A 17500-nucleotide genomic window follows, 5' to 3' on the forward strand; every position below is an offset into this window, starting at 1 on the left:
TTCCTCATCCTCCCTACTCTCCTGGACTTACACCCTCTGACTTTCACCGCTTCCCAGCCATAAAGTTGTTTTTGAAATGAAAGCGTTTGCCAGATGATGCAGCCTTGATTTCTGAAGTCACGTCGTGGTTGGGGGACCAACCTGGCGTGTTCTACAAAAACGGTCTCCAGAGCTGCATCAAACGATAGGAGAAATGCATAACTCTGGGTGATTCCTATGTAGGTAAAGACTAATAACTGTGACAAGTTTTGTTGCTCTACTGCTGTGGGAAGTGGGCCAGGGGCATTACTTATTGCACGCCCCTCGTTTCTTATACATTTTGCGGTCCTTTTTAGTTTTCACATCAGTTTTCTTGTTTCTGGTAAAAAAATAATAACAATAAAAATAATTATCTTTTATATTATATTTAAATATGAAACCTTATGATTACTAATAGCTCTTCGGCGAGATGACGGTGGCCAGGTAGTTAACGAGAGAGACTGACAACCTGGATGCTTCAAGTTCGAATCCAATTCGTTCAACATATCAACCAGGTCGCTGGAAAAGTGGCGGGATCCTTCTAGTGATCCAGCAGATATCTCACTACCTATATAAGAGCCAGGTACTCCAAGGATGGAGTGCTGTTACCACGTCTTGGCAGGAGCTGCTAGAAACTTTATCCTGCCTTGACAGAGTTCAAAATAGACTTTGAAGCCTCGTAGAGAATGCCATTTTCCCTTTCCTGCATTTTTTTTCTCACAGAAAACACGTTGCGAACCTCTCTCTGCTGTATCCTTATTGCCATGGCAAGTGCTCGTCTGAGCTCCAATCTATGCCCCCCTCCTCCAAACTTTTACGAAAACGCACAACTAGCTGATTTTTGAGTTTTATAATTATATAAAAAAACAGTATTTTATCTCATGGTTCGCCTGACGCTAAAATGAGGCACCATCTCCCGAAAAAAAGAAAGAAAAAAAGCATATATATATGTACACATATATGCATGTATGTGTGTGTATGAACGTCCGTATATGTACATGTGCGATCTCATAGATATTACAATATGAACGAAACAGTTTTAATTTGTTGTCAAGACAAGACCAAATATTGCTATTTTCTATCTCCTTTTCAACTAGTTGTTTCTCGCTCGGTCAATAACGGATGCTGCGTGGCGTCCATTTAGCATGGAGAATTGCCGCGATCTTTTTGTTAAAAAAAAAAAAACATCAAGAAAATCCCGATTTATTATTTTGTCTCATACGATGCAGACTTCAAACGGGGAATGTTAGTAATAAAAGGAGAAAAAAGCAACCGAAAAAAAAAGAAAGAGATATGTGTAGTATATAAGAAAAAGAAATAGATGTGTGTTTTGTATGAGAAATAAGAGATACGTGTTTTGTATTTAAAAAAAAACGAATGAGATATGTGTTGTGTATATAAAAAAGAAATAGATATGTTTGGAAAATAAGTATTTCCTGTATTCACATTTATTTCTCCAAGGTTATTTTTGGTTATAATCCTATGTGTCATCTGTTTGTATACATGTTGGACATTTATTTACATATATATTAGAAATATTTCATTACATTATCTTTTTGCTCTTAAATAACTCCGGCAAATTTTATGCATTGTATTAACATTATTTAGTCTCCTATATACTTGCAGATCTCTATTGCGCATTGGGTAATGTCTGTAATGTTATCACCCTTTAGGCTGTGATCATAGCGTAGTATTTGTGTTCACTGTGGCAAGCACGGCCAAGGTTCAAAACATTATTATTATTATTATTATTATTATTACTATTATTACTATTATTATTATTATTATTATTATTATTATTATTATTATTATTATTGGCTCATATAGAGTTTTCACACAAGTCAACAAACGATCTGATTGGTAACCTGTGGTGTTCTCTGGAAGCTGAGAGGCAACAAGTTTCCCCAGACGTCCAGCTCTCTCCACCTCTATCGATAGCATTTGCAAATAGATTTGCGTCATCGCAACAGCCCCTTATCATTGATTTCTCGGTGACAGTGGTCATTGATCTATACTGGAATTTGAGTGGCACTAAGCCTCCCCATGGTCCTAGTTCTCTTCGCGCTGGTCCAGCGGAGGTCTGGTCAGCGTTCTCTCTTCAGTCTTTCCACCCTTCTCGGCTCTTTGGTATCACTTTTCTATTGGGGGGAAACGGCGATGAGACAATGGTAGGGGATGCGTGATGGGGGCGTAGAACTTGTAGATATGCAGCTTCGGTGTTCTTTATTCCTTGCAACGCTTCTTCATTATATTGCATTCTTGTATTATTCTCCGCATTCGAGGGGTTTCCTTAATATTTCAGCCGTTTTCATTATCATTAGTCGTTGCCTTTTTGCAGCTATTCCTCTGATTCTAATTTCTGCCATTCTTATTTCAGAGTTTTCGGAATTATTATTATTATTATTATTATTATTATTATTATTATTATTATTAATATTATTATTATAAATATTATTATTATTAATAATAATAATAATAATAATAATAATAATAATAATAATAATAATAATAACTAGCGGGGCCTGTGGAAATTCCATAGCAGCATTTTTCATATGTAATATATTGTTGCTGGGCATGCTGTGAGCGTTCTGTTCAGCATGAATGAAGGCACAATAATATTATTCTACTTTTTTATTAAAACTGTATCGCCCCCTTACTAAAATAATAACTTTGATATATTTCCTGGGCTGATTATTTCATTGCAAACACACCGGTCAATTAACTCACATTTTATTATTTTTCATAATTATTGAATATGTTACTATGGTCGACAGTAATTTTTCATAATTTCAACCCACATTATCGCCCTTCCCTTTACTAAAATATTAAATTTGATATATTGTATCGGCTGATTATTTTATTAAAAAAAAAACACAACTATCAATTAACTCACATTTCATCATTTTTCGTAATTCTTGGATATGGTACTAATTTTGACAAAAATTTTTCATCATTCAAACTCACCATATCGGACACCTTACTAAAATAATAACTTTGATATATTGTCTAGGCTGATTATTTCATTTCAAACACACACATAAATCAACTCACATTTCATCATTTTTCGTAATTCTTGGATATGTTACTAATTTGACAATATTTTTTTATAATTTAAACCAATGTTGTCGCCCAACTTTACTAAAATAATAACTTTGATACGTTTGCTGAGCTGATTATTACATTACAAATACACTAATCAATTAACCTCTATTTCATCATTTTTCAAAATTCTTGGGTAGGTTACTAATTTCGACAATCATTTTTCATAATTTATACCCATATTATCGCCCCCTCCTTAATAAAATAATAATTTTGAAATAGTATCTGGGCTTATTATTTCATTACGAACACACTAATGCATGAAATCACATTTAGTCATTTTTCATAACTCTTGGATCTGTTACTTATTTCGACAATCATTTTTCATAATTTTAACCCAACTTTTTGCCCTTCCCTCTTTACTAAATAATAACTTTGATATATTGTCTAGGCTGATTATTTCCTTACAAACACACTAATCAACCAATATTTCATCATTTTTTAGTAGTTCTTGGATATGTTACTAATTTCGACAATATTTTTTAATAATTTAAGCCCTCCTTATCTCCTTCCCCTTTACTCATATAATAACTTTGATATATTGTCTAGGCTGATTATTTTATTATAAACACACCAATCAAATCACATTTCGTCATTTTTCGTAATTCTTCGATATGTTACTAATTTCGACAATACGTTTTTATAATTTAAACCATCCTCGTCACCCTCTCTTACTAAGAAATTACTTTGATATATTGCATGGGCTAATTATTTCATAAAAAACACAACTATCAATTTATTCACACTTCATAATTTTTCTTAATTCTTGGATATGTTACTCATTTCGACAATTATTTTTAATACTTTTACCCACATTATCACCCCCCCACTACTAAAATAGTAAATTTGATATATTATCTGGGATGATTATTACATTTCAAACACACCAATCAATTAACTCAAATTTTGTCATTTTTTCATAATTCTTGGATATGTTACTAATGTCGACAATCATTTTTCATCATTTTAACCCACATCAGCGTCGCACTTAGTAAAATAATAACTTTGATATATTGTCTGGTCTGATGCATTAAATAACATATTATCATTTTTCATAATTCTTGGATATGTTACTAATTTCGACAATTATTTTTCATAATTTAAACCATCCTTATCGCCCTCTCTTACTAACATAATTACTTTGATATATATCCTGGGCTGATTATTTTATTATAAATACACAATCGATTAACTCACATTTAATCGTTGTTCATAATCCTGGATATGTTACTAATTTCGACAATAATTTTTATAATTAAAACCCCACATTATGCCTCTCCCTCCTACTTATATAATATATTTGATATATTGTCTGGGCTTACTATATCATTACAAACACACCAATTAAGTAACTCAAATTTCATCATTTTTCATAATTCTTGGATATGTTACTAATTTCGACAATAATTTTCCTAATTTTAACCCACTATGTAATAACTCTAACCCACTAAATAATAACGTTGATATATTGCCAGAGCTCATTACTTCAGTACAAACAGATCAATCAATTCTGGGTATTCTCATAGTATATATGTTTCATCTATCTTATCCAATCGCTGGTGACGCCGCATATTCTTCTAATATATATCGTTCATCTATCTCATTCGATCCCGGGCGACGCTGGGTATTTTGCTACTATATGTTTTCCACCTATCTCATTCAATACTGGGCGACGCTTTCTGATAGTATATATTTGAACATCTCATTCAATCCCGGGACTGACTTCATGTCCGCCACCTCATTGTTGAAAATATACATTAAATAAAGTAATGTTTTAATCGTAAACTGTTTCAGCCATTTCGGGACCGACTTTATATCCCAAACCCACTGCTAAAAATATACATGAAATAATGTAATGTCTAAATAGAAAACTGTTTCAGACATTTCCGGGACCGACTTTATATCCCAAACCCACTGCTAAAAATATACATGAAATAATGTAATGTCTAAATAGTAAACTGTTTCAGCCATTTCTAGAACTGGCTTGTAATCTCCAACCCACTGTTGAAAATATACATGAAATAAAGTAATGTGTAAATCGTAAACTTTTTCAGACATTTCCGGGACCTATTCTTATCTCCCATCCTATTGTTAAAAATATACGTTAAATAAAGTAATGTCCAAAACGTAAATGGTTGCAGCCATTTCCGGAACCGACTTCATATTTCCCACCCCAATGTTAATATACATTAAATAAAGTAATGTGTAATGCGTAAACAGTTTCACCCATTTTCAGAACTGATTTAATAACACCCACCCCACTGTTAAAAATATACATTAAATAAAGTAATGTCCAAAACGTAAATGGTTGCAGCCATTTCCGGAACCGACTTCATATTTCCCACCCCAATGTTAATATACATTAAATAAAGTAATGTGTAATGCGTAAACGGTTTCACCCATTTTTCAGAACTGATTTAATAACCCCCACCCCACTGTTAAAAATATACATTAAATAAAGTAATGTTTAAATCGTAAACGGTTTGAGTAATTTCCGGGACTAACTTCATATCCCGTAACTATGCTTGAAATAAAGTAATACTTAAATCATAAACTGTTTCGGCAGCTTTTCGAAATTAATCCATAAAAACATTAACACGGCAACCTTCCTTCAACTTGAATTTCTGAGTGTAGTACCAGTTTCAGCATTCCAGCGACTTTTTTGGTCTTGGTTAATGGAGGAGAAATCCTTCATTATTGATACAATTTTTATTTTTGTTATTTACCAGAGTGCCCCTTTTGGGGAGTTTGTTTCCCCTAAATTTTTAACCGACGTTATATCCAATTCCGCCCTTATGGAGAGGCAAGTAAACAAAAACAAAAATAATCAGAACGGCCATTTTCCAGGGCATTTTATAATTAATCAGAATTGACATTTCCAGGGCATTTTGTAATTAAATAAGAAATAACTTTTCCAGTTACTTTTTTAATATTAAAACTTTGTTATATTAAACATAGTACCTATTTATAATGCCTACCCACGGGACAGATTTGGACACCAGGGTCGTTTTTTAACATGGAGAAAAAATTGTCTTAGTCATAAAGGATTTCTCTTCCACTGAGAGAGAAGAAATTGAAACATAGCACCTGAAGAATTGATACTACACTTTGATCTTAGCCAAAAGGCCAAGAAATAAAAACCATTTTATTAGCTTTGCCTCAACAGCGACACCAATTTTTTTTTAAATATTTTCAAGGGTGACATGGTTTATTTGGAATATTCCACTTTCCTTTTTTAGGGATGGACAGCATGATAACGGACGGAGCGATAAGCATAATAATATAATGATAATAATTGTTTCGAGCGACGAATAATATAATGATGATAATTGATTCGACGATAATTATGATTAGAAAAATAAAAAATTAAACTGGAAAAAATGATTTACATATATAACAAATCGCAAAAGGAACGTGAAAATAGAAAACGGATGTAGACATTATCTTTGGGTTTGCATAAACAAATAACTAGATTGGGGTTACATTAGGTTGATCTGAGACACGTAATGATGTAACGTAAAGAAACAAGTGGTGTGTGTAGATTTGGGGAGATTCTAATCAGTCGATAGCTGGACATAAGAGAAAACGGACGACTCATAACGACGTGGGAAGCGGTATCACTTCGGACAGCAAAGATGTAAAGAACATGTAATCTCTGAAGATGCTGACCGGATCATGAAGATAAATGTTCGTAAATAATTCAGGTATGTGCAGTGTTATTTACATCTGTTAAAAAGAACTGTTTGTCTACAACTGTTTCGATACGTCCACGTCAATCGTTTCCTGTTTGAACTGTTGCATGAATGTTAAAATATACACACTAGATGATCAACTAAATGATACGAGGTATATACACGCACGCATTTACATGTACACGAATATACAGAGTAAATATAAAACCCAACTATTAAACATGTACATAGTTATGGAATGTATTCCCATATAACATATGACACGTTGTATAATATATATCTCCCACCTGACTATATAACAGGAGGTTGGAGGTTACATCGGCTGAAACGTTGTGAAAAATATATAACAATGTTGAAACAGTGGTTATTTATGAAATTGTCGGAATCAACGACCATTTCTATTATCCATAAAATTGTACACAAATCTTGTGACTTTCGAACTTATTCTTTCATTTTTTGTTAAATGGAAGTCGCTCCTGGCACGGTCTGAACCTACTGCTTATAAGAAGAGAATACATTCCACTTCAAGGGAAAACACTGGCCAACAAATAAGTATTAGGTGATTAGATTCCGACCCCAAATAAGCATACATTTTGAGATGTACCATTTGAAGGTTTGCACATTATATAATCATGGATTTTTCACGATTAGAAAATCCTATATGTAAGATGGTATTTATTTGCTCCCCCACTGAGCAAATTAGGCACAAGGCCGTTTTTAATGTGAGGTAAAAACCAGCTCCCCTAAAAGGGGTCACTCTGGTTACCAAAAATAATAATTGTCCCAGTATAGAGGGTTTCCCCTCCATTGACTGGTACAAATTATCTTAAGTGCAGTATCTGCCGGAACAGATACTACACTTTGATCTTTAACCGAAGGCCAAGAAAAAAAAATCCTATATGTAAGATTATAGTATTATCTTCTCTCTCTCTCTCTCTCTATATATATATATATATATATATATATATATATATATATATATATATATAAATGAACTCATTTTTTCCAGTCGGATTTTGACATTAATAGGATTAAAAATCAAGATATTTCATGCAAATATAATATGCACAAACGGCAGAACAATATCTGAGGTGTGTTATAGGCTTATTATTTCTCAAATTCCTCGATAATCTTAGATTTCTATACTTTTTCTGCTGAGAAGTCACGGCCAAAATCGGTTAAGATCAATGGAAGTGGTAAAATATTTTCTCTCTAATAAATTCCTCCTTCCCCTGCCACCACTTAACACCGTTTGGGGATCGTTCACAAGGAACAGTTGAGAAGAGAACACCGGTTTGGCTTCGTAGTTTTTTTTTTTTTGTTTTTTCATGTCAAGTTATTAAAAATCACTAAACTAAGCTGCAGTGCTCTGTGGCGTAGTAGTTAGCGTGATGGATAATTCACATTATATTTTCACGTTCGCGCCGACCTACCGTAGTCGTTTTTTTTTCCTAAACAACTGGAATGGACTTTACTTGGTGGCCGAACTGTTTACGTTGCAGATTTTTTTTTTCACACTTTATTTTCCTACTTTTACTCATGACTCCGGGTTTGATCCTTCCTACTTACCTACCATAACATTTTTTAAAACTCACCCCCCGTCCCGGAAACAAACACTCGGGCAACGCCGGGTACCCCCGCTAGTTTTGGTATATAAAATCTTTTTGGACTATTTTTATTATCAACGTCTATAAATATAAAAGCGAAAATGTATGTATGTTTGTATGTGTGTTCGCTTTTTCTGTGTGTCTACGAAAGGCTTTTTTTTCAGAGAAGCGGTCGGTCGCCTAACAACTTTTTAAAACTTTTTATATCACATATAAATCGTAATATCTCACAGTTAACAACGGAGCTCGCCTGTCTATTTAATTTGCTCGATTTCAGAAAGATAAATATTCAAGATCTGTCGCTCGCCGCATGTGGGTTAGTCTTTTTCATATAACATCTTGGGAAAATAAAACTCCCGCAGTAAAACTTGACCTCATTAACTCATTAAAACGGGCACCTGCCAAATCCAAGTAATTAAAAGAATTCAAACGTGTTTACGTTAACATCTCGCGGTGGGGCAATGGTTAACGCCGCACGTTTTTATTTTTTTTTTCACACTTTAATTTACAACTTATCCTTAAGGGTTCGGGTTCGATCCTCATACTTACTTTTTTTAAACCCCATCCGGAGTTTCCACACACACCTCCAAACACCCGGGCAACGCCGGGTACCCCTCGCTAGTCATTTATATTACGAAATAGAGATAGGATAGACCGAAAATCAAGAAATCTACCGGAACCGTATGCTGTACTTAGTATTATTCGGAAGCAATGGTTGAAAAATTGCAGTATTATTTCTGGTACACATTAAATATGTTCGGACTATTATTTTTTTTATCAATATCAGTTATCGTTATATTATTATGACACGTGAGAAAGAGGTTGCAGGGAGGAGAAAACTGTCAAGGCAGGATAAGGTCTTCCTAGCGGCGCCTGCCAGATGTGACAGCAATAAGCGATAAAGTTTTCCAAGGAAGAACTTCGGACAAATTTATTTATCGTGCAGTTTTTTAATGTAAAAAAATGTAAGAGTATATTTATCTATCTATCTATCTATCTCTCCCTTTCTCTCTCTCTCTCTCTCTCTCTCTCTATATATATATATATATATATATATATATATATATATATATATATATATATATATAATAAGTAATGTGATTGATAATTTAAAATTTAAAACTCAAATCATAATTAAATTAAAAATCCGTTTCATAAGAAGGAACAATAACAAAATCAATTATCTGTACGAGCGTTTCGGAAAACAATGCTTTTATTGTGGTAGACATCAAGTTACGGACAATAATTATTACATATAGTTTTTTAATAAGCAAGGTCTCCTCGTCAGCAAATTTTGAAGGTTTTTTATTAAATTTAAAAGACACCATAAATAAACCTAGCATTAAAAGTAAGGCAGATGTATCTTTTAATTTTCGCCTTTTGAAATCAGGAACTATGGTTAAAATACTCATTTAGATGTTTGCTATAGCTTTTTACCTTATTGATCGTACAGATAATTGATTTTGTTGTTGTTCCTTCTTATGAAACGGATTTTTAATTTAATTATAATTTGATTTTTAAATTTTAAATTATCAATCACATTACTTAATATTGAATTAGCTCTAGGATATTTACCTATCGAGCTTATTATATATCTAAATTACAACGAGCACTTTCTCTTTCCTGTATTTTAATTAAACTAGTAATTTCACTGTTACATTGAAATACACTCAGCTCTTTAGACTATTGTTCTAATCTCCTTTAAATTATACATATATATATATATATATATATATATATATATCACAAATAAATGAAAATTTATCTATCAAAAATTTACTGATGTTGACCGCATTAGAATTTATTCCTTTAACTTCCACATTTTTTCGACATTAACTGTTTGGTAGCGTACAATCATTCATTTAATTGATGTATCAATCAATGAATCTATTCTGCCCTGACGAAAGAGCAGACATTAGTCCATTAAAAGAAAATAAAATTTACTTGGACATGACTACAAAATGCGAACATTTGAGAAGGAGTTACAATTACTTTTTATTTTATCTTTTATTACGCCATTTTTAAAAATTTTCGAGCAAGATCATTATAATTAAAATTTCCTTACAAATAAATTGTATTAATTTTAACATGCACTACTAAAATATATTTAATTTACTATTGTATTAATTTAATATTTATAATTAATCAATATATGTTTGCTTAGGTAATAAAAATAATAAGGAATTTGTAAAATATAACATATGTCAATATATTTATTTAATTTTATACGAAACTAATTATGAAATATATGTATTTTATTTCAGGCAATAGCAATTGTTGATTTGATATTAATTTTATTCAATTTAGAATTGATTTTTATATATATTATATTTATTAAATTTAATATTACATAAACTATACTTCTTTTATTGTCATTTAATTATTTTTTATTTACCTTAATATAAAATTACCTCTGATCATATTCTTGTCGTAATTTATTTAAAATCAATTAAAGTCTATAATTCAATTTTTGATTTAAAGGAGTTATTTCCCTTAATCTAACTTAGTTTTATTAAACGTTTCTATTGTATTTATAAATAATATATTTGTCTAGTTGTTTTGTTATTTTATTATATATTATTTATCAATCAATCCAATTTGTATTTTAATTGACCATGTTATTAATTTAAATTAAATATAAACATTTAAAACATTTCAATATCAATTAATCTATATTAATGAGTTTTATTCATCAATTATCTGAGTTAAATTACAATATTCAAATCAATTATTAGCGTATATGTCTGTTAGTTATCCTTCTATAATTATATTTCCTCTACTCTAATTTATTGAATTGAAATATATCCCAAGTTTTATTATTTTTTTTATTTTATCCTAATATATTAAAATTACATCACAGTATAAATTTATTTTAAATTTTATCCGTAATATAGTACAACTAGAAATAATTAGAAATACTTACGTCTGCACAGATATACAAAGGTTACTATCCGTACAGAACGCAAACACCTCTCATGTGTAACTAAAGTTAGGAAATTAGAAAGAGAGTTACTTTATGGGGTTTATTCAGGTCTTAGAAAATGAAAAGGAGTAGGGTATAGGTATTGGGCTTAGGATATGTAAGGAGGTTATCAATTTTATAAAATGTTAAGTATGTTTGCGTTCGTTATTAGGTTGTAGGGATAGTTGAGTAAAGTAATTGGCTTATTTTAGTTTACTTGAAATGTCTTAATCCTGGGTTGTAGTGTATTAGCAGTAAATTAATAAATGGTGCGCACTTGTGTTTAGGGTGTGTATTGGTCACTATGTTATTTCATGAAATATTTGATTTGTTTCATGTGTTTGCATTGTGAAATAACCTCGTTTTTTATATTGATGATATTTTTTTTTTAATTTTCACAGTTTTTCACAGATTTCCCCCGACTAAATCTCAAATATAAAGTTTCGCATGAGTTCGAATACCCTATTATAAAGATTCCTGTTTGTAGACTAAAAACTGAAAGAAGAGTTTGGTAGGTAACATTTGTTAAGCAAATGTATATACCCGTGTATAAATATACATATAAAGAGTTTGTTTTACCATACCTTTTTACATAAATATTATGCAAGTATAAGTAATGTAGAATATCTGCATGAATATAATTACACGTGATAGTTAACTAAAGATGAGCATCTCATACGAAAACCGAAAAAACTAGTAGGGAATTAATTAAAACTAATTTATTGAAGATGAATGCAATTCCATTCCATATACAACCAAGTTGTATTTTATTTTTAAATAAAGAGTTTTTAAGAGAGAGGGCGAGAGAGGAAGAGAATAAAATATGAAGCGTTGCTTTTGGAACGCTCTAGATAGATAGACAGGTAGATAGATAGATAGATAGACAGACGGGTGGATGGATATACAGACAGTACTGAAGATGGACATATAGATATAGATATATAGATCGATACATATTTCTATTTTTGTGCCAGTGTCTATTATTTTAGAATAATATATTCCAAATAAATATTATGGTCTTAAACAACAAAGCGGAAGTTTGATGATGTAAGCGAGAGAGAGAGAGAGAGAGAGAGAGAGCTACGAAGACAAGAGCGTTTCCATTAATACGATCGACCTTTTGTGCTCCGGATTTTGCTATATAATGACCAGCATTCTCAGTCCAGTTTTTCCAGCCATGAACGATGGCTGTGCATGGACGTCAGGTGGTCTCTTTTTAATACGAAGTCGTTCCAGAAGTAAAGCCTCCTATTTTTCTGAAGTCAAACAGTTAAATAGCTACAAAGGCTGTGTTGATACAATTAACATGTGTGACCATTTGTGTTTAAGAATTTTTTTCTGCATGGTCACCATCATTTTCAATGCATATTTGCCAGGAATTCATTAATACATCTCTTCTTCTGACGCACGACAGAGGTTACTTTCTTAGAGTTTCGACTTATCAATATCTTCAATAGAGAGATGAAACTTTCAGGTCATGAATACATGAGTTCAGTCATCATAACAATGCAATTTTCAACCCTTCCTGATTCATTCGGGCGGAATAAAATAGGAAGCGTTGCTTTTGGAACGCTTTAGATAGATAGATAGATAGATAGATAGATAGATATATAGATAGATAGATAAATAGATAGATAGATAGATAGATAGATAAGATAAATAGATAGATAGATAGATAAATAGATAGATAGATAGATAGATATATAGATAGATAGATAGATAGATAGATAGATATATAGACGGATGGATGGATAGACAGATAGTACTGAAGATGGACATATAGATACAGATATATAGATGGATACATATTTCTATTTTTGTGCCAGTGTCTATTATTTTAGAATAATATATTCCAAATAGATATTATGGTCTTAAACAACCAAGCGGAAGTTTGATGCTGTAAGTTGTGTCTACAGTTCAAACATTCGACGTCTGTCATATTTTGTTGAAATGTAACGCGGGAACAAAATATGGCGCCTTTGCTGCAATAAAACATGTATATTTCTAACGAGTCAGACGATCGAATATAATACGCGCATCCCTTGGTTGTTGTGACGTCAGTGCAATATAATATCTGATTTACAATGCTGAACACGAACTGTTTGTGACTGATTATCGGCCTATTTCTGTCTCCAGGAATAATGGATCCTCTCTTAGGCGATGTAAAATTTATGCTGAAGCAACGATTGCATATTTACTTACCGAACTTCTAATTCAGCTTTGCTTATCTTGGCTGGCACGGATGGATCTAAGTCAACAACAGATCGTTGTTAAATGTTAGGCGAGTCAACCCACTAGTATATAAAATATAATTGAATATAAGAAATGAAAGATGATCCCGGCGACAACTTGTTGAAACCAAAATAAGAATAATAAAGGAATGACATCTGTCAGATATAAAAGAATGCCTACAGGAGAGAACTTGAATGCCTACAGGAGAGAATTTGAATGTCTTCCGACGAGAAATAGAATGCTTAGTGAGGAGAACGGATATAACTTGAATTCCGATGAAAAAGGGCTAGAATACTAACAGAAGAGAGTTGAATGTCTTCTAAAGAAACATAAATACTTAGTAGAGAGAACTTTAATGCCTACAAGGGAAAACTTGAATACCTGCATGAGAGAAGTTGAAACCCTATTGGAGAAAATTTGAATGCCTGCAAACTAGAACTTGAATGCCTACAACAGAAAACTTGAATGCTTAGCAGAGAACTTGAATGCTCATAAAAGAAAACTTGAATGCTACGTGAGAGATATTGAATGTCGACAGATGAGATCTTGAATGCTTAGTATAGAAAACCTAAATGCTTACAGGAGAGAACTTGAATGCCTACATAAAAGAACTTGAAAACCTTATTTAGGGAACTTAAATGCCTACAAAATAGAACTTGAATGCCTACACGTGAGAATTTGTATGCTCACTGTAAAAAAACTTGAATACCTAGTGGAGTGAACTTGATAACCTACAGAAGAGAACTTGATAGCCTACATTAGATAACTTCAATCTCATAGGACCAAAAAAGAATCTATGCTTTTGGGGTCTGATGACGTGTTATCCTTGAATTGGGATTCCACTGAAAGATGTACGCACGTATTTAAGCAATAATGTTTGTATAATAATAAGTGTCCAAGCTCTGTCCTGCATTGAGCACTCTTTAATAATCACGCGAGTTTCATTAGATTTACATCTAAGAAAACCAATCGATACACCCGTTATATATATATATATATATATATATATGTGTGTGTGTGTGTGTGTGTGTGTGTGTGTGTGTGTGTGTGTGTGTGTGTGTAAAGACTAAATTTAAACTTGTTCGAAAACATTATTTATTTTAGATTGTGAAATTAAAAAATAAAAATGAATGTGTCAGCTGACCGGTTTCGAAGCTCGCTCAACAGAGCTAAAATCGAGCTTAATTACGTTTTAAAAAGAAAAGGGGGATGGGGGGGAACAATGAATCGGAGATGAAAAAGTACGGAGGAATATATGTATAAAAAGAGGGGGATTAATTATTAAATAGAAACTAGATTAAGCCCTAAGAGATTCTCTGGCAAATATTTTCGTAGGTTTCCACGAAAAGAGTCTTTTATCTGGCTTTCAAAAACCAGATATTAATTTTCGTTATGTTGACGACACTTTTTGTCTGTTCAACAATGAAACGGAAGCAGATACCTTTTTTGCATCCCTTAATAATATTCACCCAGTTCTAAAATTTACTATAGAAAAGGAAAGTAATTCCTCCCTTGTTTTTCTAGATGTACTGGTGTGTAAAACACCTTCCGTTTTCTTGACTTCAATCTATCGTAAACCTACATTCACTGGTCTTTACACACGTTGGGACTCTTTTTGCCCCAGCAAACAAAAATATAATCTTATCAACACACTTATCCATAGAGCTTCTTTGATATGTTCAGATAACAAATTAAATGATGAAGTCAAATTTGTTACCAAGACTCTTTGCAATAATGGTTTTCCATTGCAAATCGTGGAATCTACAATTAAAAATAACATTTCAAATTTCAATAAAATTAAACAGGCATCTGTCGACAAATGCCGTATCTACCTACGCCTACCTTGGCTAGGTAATATTAGTGAAAGATTTGCCAAGCAAATTTCTTCTGTCGTACAACAATGTTACTTTGCATCAAATACCCGTGTTGTTTTTTCTTGTAACCCATTTTGTCTTCAATTTGTAAAGACGTTCTCCCCCCCCCACCATAACAATTATATTATTTATTTATTTAAATGTAGCTGCAGTGTGCGCTACGTCGGGCGGACGTCTCCAAGATTAGATAATAGGGTAAAACAACATGTTCCATCCAAAATTCGAAATGGAAACTACCTACCTTCGGACGTTTTGAACAATACCCATGGCTCATCTATAGGGGAGCACCTTATAAATGATCGTATTTGCGCTTTGAATTTTAGTGCGGACTTTTTTTTCCATTCTTAGCAAGTCGTACTCTTTTTAATATCTCAAAATTCTAGAAACTATATATATTAAAACTCTGAGACCTTCTCTTTGCAAAAAAAAAAAAGAGAGAATCTCTTATGGCTTAATCTAGTTTCTATTTAATAATTAATCCACCCCCTTTTTTATACATATATTCCCCCTTACTTTTTCATCTCCAATTCATTGTTCCCCCCCCCCTTTTCTTTTTAAAACGTAATTAAGCTCGATTTTAGCTCTATTGAGCGAGCTTCGAAGCCGGTCAGCTGACAGGTCAATTTTATTTTTTAATTTCACAATCTAAAATAAATAATGTTTTCGAACAAGTTTTCATTTTGTTTTTACATAGCAATAAAAAAATTTTGTGCCCTGCAAAAACTATTTAAAAATATACATATATATATATATATATATATATATATATATATATATATATATATATATGCACACACACACTACTGATAAAAATTTTTAGACCACTTGCAACCATTTAAAAAGGAGCATTTTTAGGATAGATTTGAAACTCCTCTCATTCAAGGCTAAAAATTATAAAAAATAATCCACTTTTATATTTACATAAAAATATAAGCTTATATATATATATATATATATATGTGTGTGTGTGTGTGTGTGTGTGTGTGTGTGTGTGTGTGTGTGTAACGTCATGTAAACAACTCCCTGCTAATAGGTTTTTATTTTCATTTTTCATTTTTTTTAATTGATATTTAAGTAGGTATACTTTATTTTAATAAATAGCTGGTTTTAAAATCTTGTATTTTAAATAGCGGCTATATTTTTAACATCCAATAGGATGCGTTTTCTCCAGCAAAAATAAAACGATAAGAAAATTTAAAACATATATATATATATATATATATATATATATATATATATATATATATATATATATATATATATATAAGATTTCGAATTACTTACTAGACACTAGTAAACGTAGATGGGAATCCGAAATCGGAAAAAATCGCACCTTTTCAGGGTATCGGAATCGGTATTGGAATCGGAAAAATACTCTTATTTCCGTTTCCAAAACCAGCTTGGTAAAAAAGTGAAGACTTCAAATAGACAATTTTATCTTTTATAAAACAACATTAAACAAGAAATATATAATTTTTAATATTATATGGGTGTAGTCTCTCCTAAAATCAACATTCCTTTAAAGAATTATTATAAAATGTGTTTTCAATCGATATTTATTCAATAGTAGACCAGTTTTCCTATTTAGCAAAAAATGGACAAGTTTTCCATGGACTAATTTTCTGTGGACGACTTTTCCTAGATTCGTTATTACTTATGTGCCATTCATTTTATTTATCTTCTCAATGATATTGATTTAGACACAAGGTTGGTTTATAATGTACAGACACCAGCTATCCACGAAGGTTCATTCAAAATTGGGATAAAAATAAAAATTGACTCAATCCAGAGGAATTCTTTTTCACTGACCGAGGACAGAAAATATAAAGTGTAGTATCAGAACAGTTACTACACTTTGAATTATTTATCTGCTAAAAATTATAATATAGAACAAGGTCATCAAAAGTGTGGTGTCATTGGTTATCCTCTATCTTAGACTATCTATATTATTCTTCGCTAGAATCATTTCACTCACCACAATACCACATTTACTCCTATTCAAAATTGTGTAAATGC

Source organism: Euprymna scolopes, chromosome 30, assembly GCF_053919585.1.
Source record: "Euprymna scolopes isolate OS-2025 chromosome 30, ASM5391958v1, whole genome shotgun sequence".
NCBI classification, from domain to species: domain Eukaryota; kingdom Metazoa; phylum Mollusca; class Cephalopoda; order Sepiida; family Sepiolidae; genus Euprymna; species Euprymna scolopes.